General features: G+C 32.5%; 1 protein-coding gene across 8 annotated transcripts in view; it reads right to left on the bottom strand.

Annotated features, from left to right (window-relative positions):
* TTLL4A (Tubulin tyrosine ligase-like 4A) overlaps positions 1–16,243 on the bottom strand; it is a 673,269-nt gene that overhangs the window by 16,613 nt on the left and 640,413 nt on the right. The window lies entirely within an intron of this gene.

The raw sequence follows: 16,243 nt of genomic DNA, 5'->3' as shown, positions 1-16,243 counted from the left end.
ATGTTGTTGTCATTGACATGATCGTTCACATTGTCGCTTATAATTTCGTGCTGGAATTTTTCGACACTTGTGTGAAGTGTCTCCAAGGATTAAAAACAGTCGTGCACGATTCGTAGAGGATGTCTTGTAGACAAATACCACTGGGATATGGAAAACAGTCTTTTTCTTCCGTGTAGAGATACACTGAAAAACGGATACTGTTTTATAGGAAGAACTACCTCGCGCGAAGATTGAACTAAATTATACTCCAAATCATGACCATTCTTACCACTTTTGGGAATCATACGAAAATGTCCTTTTAATTTAGTTCATTTGCGTACTTTCATTGAACTTGAGGTGTGCACGTGAGTAATATTGTGCTCACGCTCACTCCCGACGGAGAAATCTTATTCACGCACGATATTTTTTGGTAGGACTCACCCTCACGTACGCTCACGAAGAGAAAATTTGTACTAACGCACATTGTACAACGACTCCTAGTTGTACATCGAAGATACAGGCGAAGGAAGAAAAGAAAGTGATGTGCTCGGCACTATGGTTTAGTGGAAACTCAATTTATTAAAAAATTTACAATGACTTATCTACTAGGACGTAAAATACTTCTTATTCTAATTATAGCTAAGTGTTTGCTGCTACCTGTCCATGTGGAAAATCCTTCACATGGATTTTATCACTATACGCTTGCGTAGCATACTCATCTGTTAGGTTTAGGTAGACCGCTGATAACACTCCTGCCTACAGACAATACACATGCGCATTTGTTCACATAGATAACAGCCAACAATGTTTGGGTACAGCAAACTATGCTGGTGGCAATTATTGACAACATGTGAATCTATGAAATTTTAAAGGCAACTGTACAGAACTCTACACACACTCACGCATGAAAATCTTTTAAATGTCGTGACTCAAGAAAAATATCGTGACTCACGAAAAACCTCTTGACTCACAAATAATTTTATGAGTGATTTACCTTTAGAACCTGCAAAACTCTTACCACCTAGGATGTCACTAAAATTATAAATGAATTCAACTTAGGAATTGCTTACTAATTTATGTTCGTCAGCGGCATTATTTTCGTGACTCACGCACGACATTTGGTTGGTTAATCACGCTCACGCCGTTGCCGTCAGCGTGACTCACAACTTACGCGTGAATCACGAAAATTTTCGTGAGTCACGACAATTTCGTGTCACGTGCACACCACTCCTTTATACTCCCTTTTTGTTCATAAAATGTTTGATACATACACCCTCAAAAAAATCGCTTCTTTAACATATGTTCCAAACATATTTTGCAGGAAGCACATATATTATTGGATACTGCCGAAACATTAATATGTTTATTTTATGTGAACATATTATATGTTTGGAAGCATTTTGAGCCCAAAAATATTATATGCTTGGAAGAAATTTTCCCAAAGACGATTGTGAAATTATTCACTTTTATAATTTTTATAAATTTTACCTTTCGCCTGCACGGAGAAACGAACCGAGGACCATACAGTTTGTAAGCCAACACACTATCCACTAGGCTACGTAGCTGTTATGGTCACCAGCAGATAATTATCGTTATAAGTTACATTTATATAGCATAGTTTGCAGCGCCCACGAGCCCGTGCAAACATAACATTATTTAACAGAAACATATATTTGTTTGCCACGTGGAGCAGTGGTTAGCATGTCTGCCTTACATGCAAAGGGTCGTGGGTTCAATCCCTGCTCCGACCGAACACTTTTTTTTTAATTTACACATTTATATTTATACTATATTAAATTTTTATAATGAAACTTCGAAATGTGGGTTATTAAAGATTTATAGTCAGTAACAGTGCTTGATATAAACGAAATTGACTGATTTTTGGATAAAATATTATTTTTTTATTGCAAAAATAACAATTTTGTGACAACAAACTGTTTTTGGTACAAAACTTTAAAATTTGGAAGGAATTCAAAAACTCTACCAAAAGAAGAACGTGGAGTTGAGTATAAACATACATAAATAATTTTATAATATAAACATAAATTTATTTAGGCGTGAACAGTTTTTTACTAGCATTTAATACCATCGCTCTAAAATGCCTGTTATTTTTCTTTAATAATTCATTTTAAAGAAAATAAACTTTTTAAATTGTTTTAGCTACAAAACTCTATTTCCTCCTTATTTCATTTTAATGTCCCAACTCTAAAAAGAGTATAGTGCCCTTTCGTTATTTTTATAAAGACCCCTGATTTATTTTAACGAACCAAGAAAAAAATTGTGCCCATAATGCCAAAATGATAAACAAAACACATGTCCACACATACATAAAATGCTGCTCTAACGGCGAAAACATATGCTGTTTGTTTTTCAAATGTCTATTCTCTTGGTTCCGAATGTCCATTCTCTTTATTCAAATTAAATAATATTTAGAATTAAGTATATAAAATTTTTGGCCTTATCATAAAACAGTTTTCCGAAACAACATACAAGCGGTTTCACAGAAATTGTTCTCTTTTGATTCTTTCGCTGTGTTATGTTGATATCTTTTGTCAACTCTCCCGGTTTCCATCTCTATTTCTTTCTCTATACTCTCTCTGTCGCTTTGAATAAAATATCACAACATATGTATGTTTAGTCGAAATTTGTAAATTTATATATGTTTACATTCACACATACGATTTTTATGAAACATTCATCCCCCAAACATAATATATTCTAACATATTAACATAGATGTCCCAAACATTTAGTGTTAGTTTAGGAACATTACATGCTTGCACTTAAATATATTGTGTTTTAAAATTGTGCCCGAAACACATTTTGTTTATATCGGAACATATGAACAACATATTTTTCTAAGAGTGTACTTAAACAAGTAAGGAAAGTCTAAAGTCGGACGGGGCCGACTATATTATACCCTGCACCACTTTGTAGATCTAAATTTTCGATACCATATCACATCCGTCAAATGTGTTGGGGGCTATATAAAGGTTTGTCCCAAATACATACATTTAAATATCACTCGATCTGGACAGAATTTGATAGACTTCTACACAATCTATAGACTCAAAATTTAAGTCGGCTAATGCACTAGGGTGGAACACAATGTTAGTAAAAAATAAGTAAGTAAAGTCTAAAGTCGGGCGGGGCCGACTATATTATACCCTTCACCACCATGTAGACCAACATTTGTGTTACCATCTCAACTACTTCAAATTTGCTGGGAGGGCTATATAAAGGTTTGCATTTCCAGATACAAATACTTATAATGGAGACCATTTTTTGTACTTCTACAAAATCTCTAGAATTAAAATTGAAATCGGCTAACGCCCTGGAATAAAACACAATTTTAAAATAAAACGAGTAAGTAAAGTCTAAAGTCGGGCGGGCCGACTATATTATACCCTTCACCACCATGTAGACCAACATTTGTGTTACCATCTCAACTATTTCAAATTTGTTGGGAGGGCTATATAAAGGTTTGCATTTCCTGATACAAATACAATACTTTTTTGTACTTCTACAAAATCTCTATAATTAAAAATAAAAATATGGGAAATATGAAGCGAGAGAAATTTTAATTCAATTGTACAAAAGAGCATTTATGATTTATCAGGCGATACATATGTATTCAAGATATAGGACAATTTTAGTAATATTTACAATTTTTGCTACTTATTAGTGACGATTTTACAAGGATATTGGTTAGATCTCGCCAAGATATGTGGTCGAGTGTGGGTTGTGATATATTATTTGGTCAAGTCGGGCGACTTGGAGCCTTATTTAAAACTTAACCGTTCTGGCATTACAGTGTATAGGATATGACTAAGATATGGGGAAATCATCACAGAATTTTGTGTAAAGTGTAGGAATTTGGCCATATTTGTATAAACCGGAAGAACGAATATATGGAGGCTTTATCTAATTCTGAACCAAATTAGATCAAACTTGACACACTTACCATATATCATATTAAATATATTCTCCGTGGAAACTATGCAGTCAATTGGAGGAAAATTCCATTGAAAATGGGTCTAAAATATGAAATAGTCTACCATATTTTCCCATCTCTGGTGTACATATATATGGGAGCGATATATAATCTGAACCGATTTCTACTAAATTTGACATGGGAGCCACCGTGGTGCAATGGTTAGCATGCCCGCCTTGCATACACAAGGTCGTGGGTTCGATTCCTGCTACGACCGAACACCAAAAAGTTTTTCAGCGGTGGAGTATCCCACCTCAGTAATGATGGTGATATTTCTGAGGTTTTCAAAGCTTCTCTAAGTGGTTTCACTGGAATGTGGAACGCCGTTCGGACTCGGCTATAAAAAGGAGGTCCCTTGTCATTGAGCTTAACATGGAATCGGGCAGCACTCAGTGATAAGAGAGAAGTTCACCACTGTGGTATCACAATGGACTGAATAGTCTAAGTGAGCCTGATACATCGGGCTGCCACATAACCTAACCTAACCTAACCTACTAAATTTGACATGCATAGTTAGAATAATAATTCTCTCTCTACAAAATTTCACATAAATAGGAGTATAACTCTGGCCCCGTGGTCATTTGAGTGTAAATCGGGCGAAAGATATATATGGGAGCTATATCTAAAACTGAACCGATTTCAACCAAATTTGGCACACTTACCGATACTGTTAAACGTACTCCAGGTGCAAAGGTTGAAGCAAGTCATGGCTTTTGAGGCCATATAAGTCCAAATCGGGCGAAAGATATATATGGGAGCTATATCCGATACTATTAAACGTACTTCTTGTGCATAATTTGAACCAAATCATATCACATCCGTCAAATGTATTGGGGGCTATATAAAGGTTTGTCCCAAATACATACATTTAAATATCACTCGATCTGGACAGAATTTGATAGACTTTTACAAAATCTATAGACTCAAAATTTAAGTCGGCTAATGCACTATGGTGGAACACAATGTTAGTAAAAAACAAGTGAGTAAAGTAGAAAGTCGGGCGGGGCCGACTATATCATACCCTAAACCACCCCTACTGAAGTAGTAAACATATGCATTTGTGGGGTATCATTGGTATAGGTTTTGAGGTATCATTGGTATAGGTTTTGGAGAACATAAAGGGGGGTACATGGGTGTCTTGTCACAATCTGAGCAGAAATGTCTAATATTAGGAGCTATAGTTTATTTTGCACCAAAAGAGTTAGTATGCCACTAATATTGAGTCCATTATTAAACAAGAGGAAATCGGTCAATCACACCCAGAAAAAAGTGTCTTCGAAACTAAAGGAAAAAATGTTCAACAATTTAGTTTAGCCATTTTATTTCCATTCAGTTAAATTTTTGTGTGAAATAATAAAATTTACTTGTTTCAGTAAAAAAATCCTAAACTGAAAGCAGTTAGGAATAGTTCATTAACTAGAATAAGGCATGGCATTTTACTAATACTGTTTTCTTCGCTGGGTATAAGAATTTACTACTGAAAACGAAAATTTTATTCACTGATAACAAAGCATTCGTAAAAATAAACAAAAACCGAACTAAAACCAAGTTTCCTCAAATTTAGTAAAATTTCTTATAAAATGATAATTCTGACTTCCTTTATTATAGAAAGCTTATCATACATACGAACAGCGTTGCCAGAATTGTTTCACAAAAAACCGCTAGATTTGTCCAAAAAACTAGCCAAAAAAAGCTAAAAAATGTTAAAAAAATAGCTAGAAAAAAAGGCTAAATTTTTTTGTATCAAAAGTCACATTTTTGATTGAAATTTAACAAACTTAAAGGCTTTATTTCACCTAAAATGCATATTATTTTAATTGTATTCATTTCACTTCCATTTCTGTGAGACTGTAGGAAAATCTAAGTCATATTAGCTCTGTGTGCGTACTCGATACATTTTGATTACTATCACAAATTTTTACTGGAATTCCTTCATTTATATTTCCTAGTAAAAACTTTTTTCCCGGTAAACTTGCAATTATCAGCTGGTTAATCATCAACAAGTCCAATGTCTCATAGAACTGCATTAGAAATATCAATATATTTCGTTTTAACTGAATTAATGATAAATTCGTGAACGTGTACACTTCTCCTAATATTATTAAGAGAATAAAAGCCATTCTGTCTTGCAAGTTTATACTGAATAACTTTTATTGGAAAACTTCCCATACAAACCTATTGTTGTCCAATTTTCGTAAATGTAAATCCATTCCATTAATAAATAGTAGATTTGTTTTGATCCTATCACTACGATTTTTTTATTGCATTTTTTTTTTTTGATGTTAAAAAAATAATACCACATTCAAAACTTTATTTCTTTAATTATTTCTTTGTTCGGTTCCAAATATTTTGTACACTAATGATTTTGGTATTGATTCCGAGTCAAATTTGAATTTATTCGTTTTTTTTCAGCTTTTTCTTCATGAGCTATCACAGTGCTTTAAAAACGTGCTAACGACAACTTAAATTTCCAAATTCCGACTCGACTTTAAGTAGAAATTATTCTGTGTATACGTTTTCAAAATAAAATGAAAAACCTCTTCTATTTTTGAACGCTATTTTGGTTTGTGGTCAACATACAAAAACTCCACAAATTTAAAGACTATTTAATTAATTTTAAGAATTTTGTAGAATTGACCCTAGCCTTCTTTCATGAAAAGATACCCATTTTTAAGTTGAATCACTTAACTATAAGGACAAAACAATTTTATCGGCTTATGGACAAGGAAAACAGTTTATATAAGAGAAATTCACAAATGCTATTATAACCAAAATTCGCGTCCGTATTGTAAAGACATGAACAAAGCAGTTTACAGACAGTGTACAAAGCAATTCACATCTACTATTTTAATGTAGTAATATCATAATAACTTTAGAATCCGTATTATAATAACATAAAAAGGATAAACGAGCCAAATGCTATTATTCCTAATAATTTACTGACAGTTTATATAAGCAATTTGTATGGTAGTAGTAGATTTAAAGTTTACGATAACGAGGAAAAAACTTTACAAGAAGGTGTATTTGCTGCAAAAATGCCCGCATAATGGCTGGAATAATTATTAAGGCTTCAATTGAGCTTTGAAATATGTGGAAAACTTTATTCTGGCAGCAAGACTTAGACAAAAAACGAAGTTTTATCCATATTTCTATAGGAACATGTCGAAAATAAAAAAAGCCAAAAATAGCTAAAAGGGTCCTGAAAAAAAAGCCAGAAAAAAAGCTAAAAGCTAAATACATTTTCCCCCGCTAAACGTCTTCAAAAAAAGCCAAATCTAGCGGGAAAAAAAGCTAAATTGGTAGCGCTGCATACGAATAACACTTGACATAGACAAATATTTTAGTTCATTCGTACTAAGACTTATTTAATCCTTTCAAAACTTAAGGAAACACACTTGTTAGAATATAGGAAATTTTCCTATATTTCTTTTGTCTACCTGTAATCGATATGTTTGCGCGTGGGTTGTTTTTTAGTTGGAATCGCGTTGTTATGGTATACGGAGAGATTGTTAAAAAATAATATTGTAAAATAATATAATAAAAAACAAATAAAATATGTAAAATATTTGTTATTTTAAATTAGTGAGAAAATGTTCGATTTTTGAAAATTGGTTTATAAAAAAGAAAACACCAGCAGAATAACAACGCCTTTATTCGACTTCATTTTGGAATCTTCAATTATGAGGTAATATTCAGTGACGCTAACCTTTTGTGAAAAAACTGTTTAGGATTTTTTGTTTATATTTGTAGGTATTGAAATCGTAAAAGGTGGACAAAATTGCTAGGCAGCAACTTATTCAATGTGAAAGGTACCAGAAGAAGAAAAAAATGTGTTTTAATATTTCAAGGCCAGTCGATGCTGTTGATTCTAGATAAATATATTTAATATATTAATAAATCATGTCTTTAATTGAAGAAAAAATTGCTTATATAAATACATAAAATTGTATTTAAAAACGAAGGTAAGCAGTTCTAAATTTGAAGTAAAAAGTTTACCACAAATATGTAAGATTTGTACAAATGAATGAAAAAGTTCAATAAAATCATTCCATATATGAATTCAATTCAGTTAAATTTTTTTCATTCTGTAGTATAGTGGTACATAAATATAGGAAAATGTTAACTAATATATGAAATGCGTTCTACCTAATTTCTACGAAAATCACATCGTTCAATCAAATAAAAATGTCTTTGGCGCTATACGAAGTTCAACTTTCTTCACAATGAGTTCATTTTAACTTAAAGAAGGGGTCACTTTTTTCTGGGTGTAGTTGTGGGTAATAAATCCAAATTTCTGCAAATAGGGCAATAGATTTATGTAAGAGCTACATGTAAGTCTAAATACGATCAGCTAGTACATCAAAATTTTAAATTTGAATAACATAGGTTAATAAATAAGAGTATTATGGCCAAATATGACAAAATCGAGCGATGCATATATATGGGACCTATATCTAAATCTGAACCAATTTGTATAATATTTTGCAGGTATGATTAATACCACAGAAGGTCACTTTGTGTAAAATTTGAGTACGATCAGTTAATAAATGAGGCCCCTATGGTCAAAAATAAGGTTATTGGGGTCAATTTTTTCAAAATCGGGCGATACATATATATGGGAGTTATATCTAAATTTGAACCGATTTCGATGAAATTTTGCACATACAGTTAGTGCTATAGAAGATTACATTTAGCCTACCTTGGTTACGATCGGTTGATAAATAAGGGATTTACGGCCAAATTTGACCAAATCGGGAGATACATATATATGGGAGCTATATCTAAATCTGAACCGATTTCGATGAAATTGCGCACATACAGTTAGAGGTATAGAAGATTATATTTAGCCAACTATGAGCACTATCGGTTGATAAATAAGGGTTTTACGGCCAAATTTGGCAAAATCGGACGATACATATATATGGATTAGAGATTAGAGTAAGCCAAGTTTGAGTAAGATCGCTTAATAAATAAGGTTTTTATGGGCAAATTTGGGAAAATCGGGCGATACATATATATGGGAGTTATATCTAAATTTGAACCGATTTCGATGAAATTTTGCACATACAGTTAGTGCTATAGAAGATTACATTTAGCCTACCTTGGTTACGATCGGTTGATAAATAAGGGATTTACGGCCAAATTTGACCAAATCGGGAGATACATATATATGGGAGCTATATCTAAATCTGAACCGATTTCGATGAAATTGCGCACATACAGTTAGAGGTATAGAAGATTATATTTAGCCAACTATGAGCACTATCGGTTGATAAATAAGGGTTTTACGGCCAAATTTGGCAAAATCGGACGATACATATATATGGATTAGAGATTAGAGTAAGCCAAGTTTGAGTAAGATCGCTTAATAAATAAGGTTTTTATGGGCAAATTTGGGAAAATCGGGCGATACATATATATGGGAGCTATATCTAAATCTGAACCGATTTCGATGAAATTTTGCAGACTAAAGGGTGATGAAAAATTTTACTATGTGCAAAATTCGATGACGATCGGTTTGTAAAAAAAACGCAACGTGACTCCATTTGTCGAAATCAGACGACAAATACATGGACAGATGGACGGACACCAAGCGCTAGATCGACTCAGGAGGTGATTCTGAGTCGATCGGTATATATTTTATGGGGTCTAAAATCAATATTTCTGGTAGGCACATTTTTTGGCCGATCAAACTTATTATACCCTGACCACTATGTGGTTTAGGGTATAAATATGGGAAACATTTAAATCTGAAGCAATTTTAAGGAAACTTCGCAAAAGTTTATTTATGATTTATCGCTCGATATATATGTATTAGAAATTCAGGAAAATTAGAGTCATTTTTACAACTTTTCGACTAAGCAGTGGCGATTTTACAAGGAAAATGTTGGTATTTTGACCATTTTTGTCGAAATCAGAAAAACATATATATGGGAGCTATATCGAAATCTGAACCGATTTCAACCAAATTTGGAACGCATAGCTACAATGCTAATTCTACTCCCTGTGCAACTAAATCGGAGTTAAAAATTGGCCTCAGTGGTCATATGAAAGTAAATCGGGCGAAAGCTATATATGGGAGATATATCTAAATATGAACCGATTTCAACCAAATTTGGCACGCATAGCTACAATGCTAAATCTACTTCCTGTGCAAAATTTCAACTAAATCGGAGCAAAATATTGGCCTCTGTGGTCATATGAGTGTAAATCGGGCGAAAGCTATATATGGGAGATATATCTAAATCTGAACCGATTTCAACCAAATTTGGCACGCATAGATACAATGCTAATTCTACTCCCTGTGCAAAATTTCAAATAAATCGGAGTAAAATATTGGCCTCTGTGGTCATATGAGTGTAAATCGGGCGAACGATATATATATGGGAGCTATATCTAAATCTGAACCGATTTCAATAAAATTTGGCACACTTGACTACACTACTAATTGTACTCTTGGCTTCTGGGGCCATATAAGTCCATATAAGTCCATATCGGGCGAAATATATATATATATATATATATATATATATATATATATATATATATATATATATATATATATATATATATATATATATATATATATATATATATATATATATATATATATATATATATATATATATATATATATATATATATATATATATATATATATATATATATATATATATATATATATATATATATATATATATGGGAGCTATATCTAAATCTGAACCGATTTCTTCCAAAATCAATAGGGTTCTATTTTGAGCCACAGTGTGGGGCAGGGTATAAAAACTAAGATTTCATTAAGCCATGGACAATTTCGAAAAAATCATAAAATTTAACTACACAGAAAAAAATCACCGAAAATATATCCAATTAAAAAGATAATTGAAACTGAAAAAATTTCCAATTAACATTAAAAAATTAAGTTAATTAGGCCAATGATTGAAAAGTTTTAGTTAAAAAATTAATTGAAACAAACAATTTTTTAAATCAAACTAAGAGCACACAGTTAGTTAAGAAAATGGGTGAAAATTTTCGCAGTTTTTTATTAAACAAGTTTTTGTTCCAATTAACAATTTAATTAAACAATTTAATCGATGTCGATTGCAAATCTTAATTAATTGTTTAACTGATTTAATTAAAAAGTTTAACGAATATATAATTGAATCTATCAAAAACTGATTGAGTTTTCCAATCGATATCAATGCAATATTTTTTATTCAATCAATTAAAAAATTAATTAAAATATTCAATTCAATTAACTGTTTAATCAATTATCTTTTTATGCCCAATTAAAACTGTGATTGACACTATCATTTTCGTGATTGAAGACATTTCAATGAAAAAATTAAATAGATCAATTAATTTCGCGATTGAATCAGAAAAAAATGCTTCTTAATGTTTTTAGTTTTGACCAATAGTATTATTTTGTTTTAAATAAAAACTATTTTTAGTTGCATGTTTCCCGACGTTTCGTCGATGTATGTCGACATTTTCAAGGGATTTTTTATTTGAAATTTTTTAAAATTTTAAAAATTTTTACATGTAAACACCCAACAAGTTACAACACACAACATGTATGCAGTAGCAAGTAATCTTTTTCCAATAAAATAATTTAAATTTAGCGTTAGTTTAACTACGGATTTTTGTTTCTGTGTATAAATCATTCATTCAAAGAAAAACAACAAAATAGTTTAAATCCTACAACTCAATTAGCAATCTAATATTATGGGCAACAGAATAGCAATCGAATCTAAGTACCTTTGGAAAAGAGGAAGACAAAGATATCTTATTCAGAGAGCCAAAAGAATTGATAACAATTGGTGTTGTTTGTGAAACTGCGTGTGTGTTGTTTCGGAAAAATTGAGCTTGTATGAGTGCATTCCTTTTGGCTATGGGCTGGGCATGTTAATGGGACTTCCATAAAAATTTGATATGCTTAAGTCTAAATATTATTTCATTTAAATATTAAAATGTGTATTCGAAGAAAAGACGGCCCCAAAGAGAACAGACATTTGGAAAAAAACAGAGAATATGTTTTGTTTTTGAGAGCAGCATTTTATATATGTATGGGTACGTTGTTTGTTTATCTTCATCGGCATCATGTTTTTCTTCTTGTGACGTCAAAAGAAATCGAGACGTTCGAGGAGTAAGTCCAAAAGTTCACACAAAGGAAGTTAACAAAAATAAATCAGTAAAAAATACTTAAAATTTTCATAAAAAAAAATAAATCAGTAAAAAATACTTAAAAATTTCATAAAAACGCTTTTTAGATGTTACATTAATAGTAATTCATTTAGTGTTTTAGTGCTCATTCGCATTTTATGTGAGTGTTATTTATCTACACCGGTATCAAAACAAGACTTACTATCTTGTCTTGTCTACTATGAGAAAAAAAATTGATGCGGTGAAAAATTAAACAGTGAGATGTATAAAAACAAAGTTTAGTTCCTCTTTATTTATAAAATAAAATAAATGATATTAAGTGCAAAATTATTCAATAAAAAATTTTTCATATTCATTTGTGTTTCTAAATACGATAAATGCTGGTGAACAAAATGATGTATAAACATTAGCGGGGCTATACAATATAATAGATATTGGATATGCGGAAGCTCTGTGCAATCGACAGTCGGCTGAGTGGACAGCGACAGGTGAACCGTCTCCGAAGCATGGAAAGACTCAAAAGTCCGCTGGCAAAGTAATGGCCTCTGTTTTTTGGGTTGCGCATGGAATAATTTTTATCGATTATCTTGAGAAGGGAAAAAAACCATCAACAGTGACTATTATATGGCGTTATTGGAGCGATTGAAGGTCGAAATCGCGGCAAAAAGGGCCCCATATGAAGAAGAAAAAAGTGTTGTTCCACCAAGACAACGCACCGTGCCACAAGTCATTGAGAACGATGGCAAAAATTCATGAGTTGGGCTTCGAATTGCTTCCCCACCCACCGTATTCTCCAGATTTGGCCCCCAGCGACTTTTTCTTGTTCTCAGACCTCAAAAGGATGCTCGTAGGGAAAATATTTGACTGCAATGAAGAGGTGATCGCCGAAACTGAGGCCTATTTTGAGCAAAACCGAAGGAGTACTACCAAAATGGTATCAAAAAATTGGAAGGTCGTTATAATCGTTGCATCGCTCTTGAAGGGAACTATGTTGAATAATAACAAGTAAGAAAAGTCTAAAGTCGGGCAGGGCCGACTTTATCATACCCTAAACCACCATTACAGAATTAGTAATCATAAGCATTTGTGGGGTAACATATAGGTCTGGGTGATAAACAGCAGTTGCATATTTAAGAAAATTAAGGGGTACATGTCTATGGGTGATTTGTGTCAATCTGACTATAGCTCATAGTCAATGTTGCCAGGGAAAATGTTCGGTTTACCCTACAAGGACAAAAAAGTTCCCTACTTTCCCATACATTCCCAAACAATTTTCCCTACAATTTTTTTTGTTAAATTTAAACAAATTTTGCAAAACCAAAATGGTTGTAAGTACTTTATAATCTTAAAACATGAAAATGCAACGTATATAACCTAGAAAATAAATTTGTGTTACCACCACGGTTGCCACGGTTGGTAGAATTCTACCAAAAATAGTAATCTTCTTTGTTAAATCTCTATAAAAATAAAATTTTGGAAAAAGTTTCTATAAACAAATTTTTGTGAGAAATTTTTCTATAGAAATAAAATTTTGACAATAAATTCTATAGAAATAAAATTTTTAGAAATTTTTTTATAGAAATAATATTTTGAAAAAAAATGTGTATAGAAATACAATTTTGATTAATACCACAAAAGGTTACTTGTGCAAGATTTGAGTAAGATCAGTTACGAAATGAGGCCTGTATGGTCAAACATAAGGTTATTAGGGGCGAATTTTTCAAAATCGGGCGATACATATATGGGAGCTATATCTAAATTTGAACCGATTTCGATGAAATTTTGCACATATAGTTAGTACTATAGAGGACTGGATCTAGCCAACTTTTAGTAAGATCGGTTAATAAATAAGGGTTCTATGGCCAAATTTGGGAAAATCGGGCTATACATATATATGGGAGCTATATCTAAATCTGAACCGATTTCGATGATTTTTTGCACGTATAGTTAGTGCTGTAGAAGACTACATTCAGCCAAATTTGGGTAAGATCGGTTGATAAATAAGGGTTTTATGGCTAAATTTAGAAAAATCGGGCGGTACATGTATATGGGAGCTATAGCTAAATCTGAATCGATTTCGATGATTTTTTGCACATATAGTTATATAGAAGATTATATTTAGCCAACTTTGAGTAAGATCGGTTGATAAATAAAGGTTTTGTGGCCAAATTTGGGAAAATCGGGCGATACATATATATGAGAGCTATATCTAAATCTGAACCGATTTGGTTGAAATTTTGCAGACTTGAAGGGCGATGGAAAAGATTAGCTTTTGCCAAATTTGGTGACGATCCGTTTGCAAAAAGCGCAACGTGACCCCATTTGTCGAAATCGGGCGATACATATATATGGGAGCTATATCTAAATTTGAACCTATTTCTTCCAAATTCAATAGCGTTCGTCCTTGTGCCCAAAAAACTCCCTGTACCAAATTTCATCAAAATCGGTTAATAATTGCGACCGGAATCCTGTGAACAACAAATACATGGACAGACGGACGGACGGACGGACGGACAGCAAGCGCTAGATCGACTCAGGAGGTGATTCTGAGTCGATCGGTATATATTTTATGGGGTCCAAAATCAATATTTCTGGTAGGCACATTTTTTGGCCGATCAAACTTATTATACCCTGACCACTATGTGGTTTAGGGTATAAAAACGAATTTTGACAAAAAAATGTGTTTTTCTTTGTTAGACCGGGGACTTATCAGCCAACCTGTTATTTATTAAAAGTTGTTTACATCCTGTAAAAGACGTCAACGTTTATCACTATAATAATAAAAGAAATCTCCAAACTATGTTCGTTGATCAAAAAATGCGTTCACACGGACGAAAAAGACTGTTTTTCATATGTTTAAGTGTAAAAATTATATATTTGGAACTCAAATGTTTAGCACATTATTTTTTAAGTTAAGTATATAACATGTGTGGGACATATATGTTAAAACATATTATGTTTGGGACGGGTGCCACCGTGGTACAATGTTTATCATGTCCGCCTTGCATACACAAGGTCGTGGGTTCGATTCCTGCTTCGACCGAACACCAAAAAGTTTTTCAGCGGTGGATTATCCCACCTCAGTAATGCTGGTGACATTTCTGAGGGTTTCAAAGCTTCTCTAAGTGGTTTCACTGCAATGTGGAACGCCGTTCGGACTAGGCTATAAAAAGGAGGTCCCTTGTCATTGAGCTTAACATGGAATCGGGCAGCACTCAGTGATAAGAGAGAAGTTCACCAATGTGGTATCACAATGGACTGAATAGTCTAAGTGAGCCTGATACATCGGGCTGCCACTATACCTCACCTCATGTTTGGGACATTACATATGCTTATATACAATATTTTTGGATGTAGACATAAAATTAAAAAAAAATCGTATAAACATATATATGTTTAGAAATATTAAAGAGAGCGAGAGAGAATATAAAAAAAATCGGAGGAAAAAGATATTTATTATCCATTTCTTCGTAGATAATTGAATGATTAAAAAATATTGTCAGTGATTACATTAATCCATAAGACAAAACCGTTTTTAGTTTATGGAACATTTTCTCAGTTCCGATATTCAATAGCTATAAAGTCTAAAATTTCTGTAACCTGCACAATGAAGGTTGTGTGTGTTACTGAAATGTACAGCAAATGTGATTAACTATTTGGGGCTTTGAAAAATGATATGCTTAGGATGAAACATATTATGTTTGTACAGTACAAACATTTTTTTGTTTGAATAAATTCTGAAAATATATATGCTTGAAGCAGAATATATCTGGGAGTATATGTTACAGGGGCGATTTTTTTTATGTTTGGGACATAACATTTTTTTAAATATAATATGTGTGAATGCAAACAAATAGTAATTTGCAAATGGCCTAGACATATATAGACAGAACGGGAGAGTCTGCTGCAAGTAAAAAAGGAAGTAACCAATTGGCGCCTTAAAAATATATACATATAAAGAACATTTCATTAAAAGTTTTTTCTACCAGTGTATGCCTAAGGTGAAACATAATATGTTTGAACAATAAATACAATATATTGTTTGGACCAATCCTGAAAATATATGCTTGAAGCAGAATGTGTTTGTAAGTATATGTTACATAGGCGA

This window comes from Haematobia irritans, chromosome 2 (assembly GCF_050003625.1).
Source record: "Haematobia irritans isolate KBUSLIRL chromosome 2, ASM5000362v1, whole genome shotgun sequence".
NCBI lineage: Eukaryota > Metazoa > Arthropoda > Insecta > Diptera > Muscidae > Haematobia > Haematobia irritans.
Note: the sequence above shows the minus strand (reverse complement) of the source record. Positions and strands in the feature narration are given on the sequence as shown.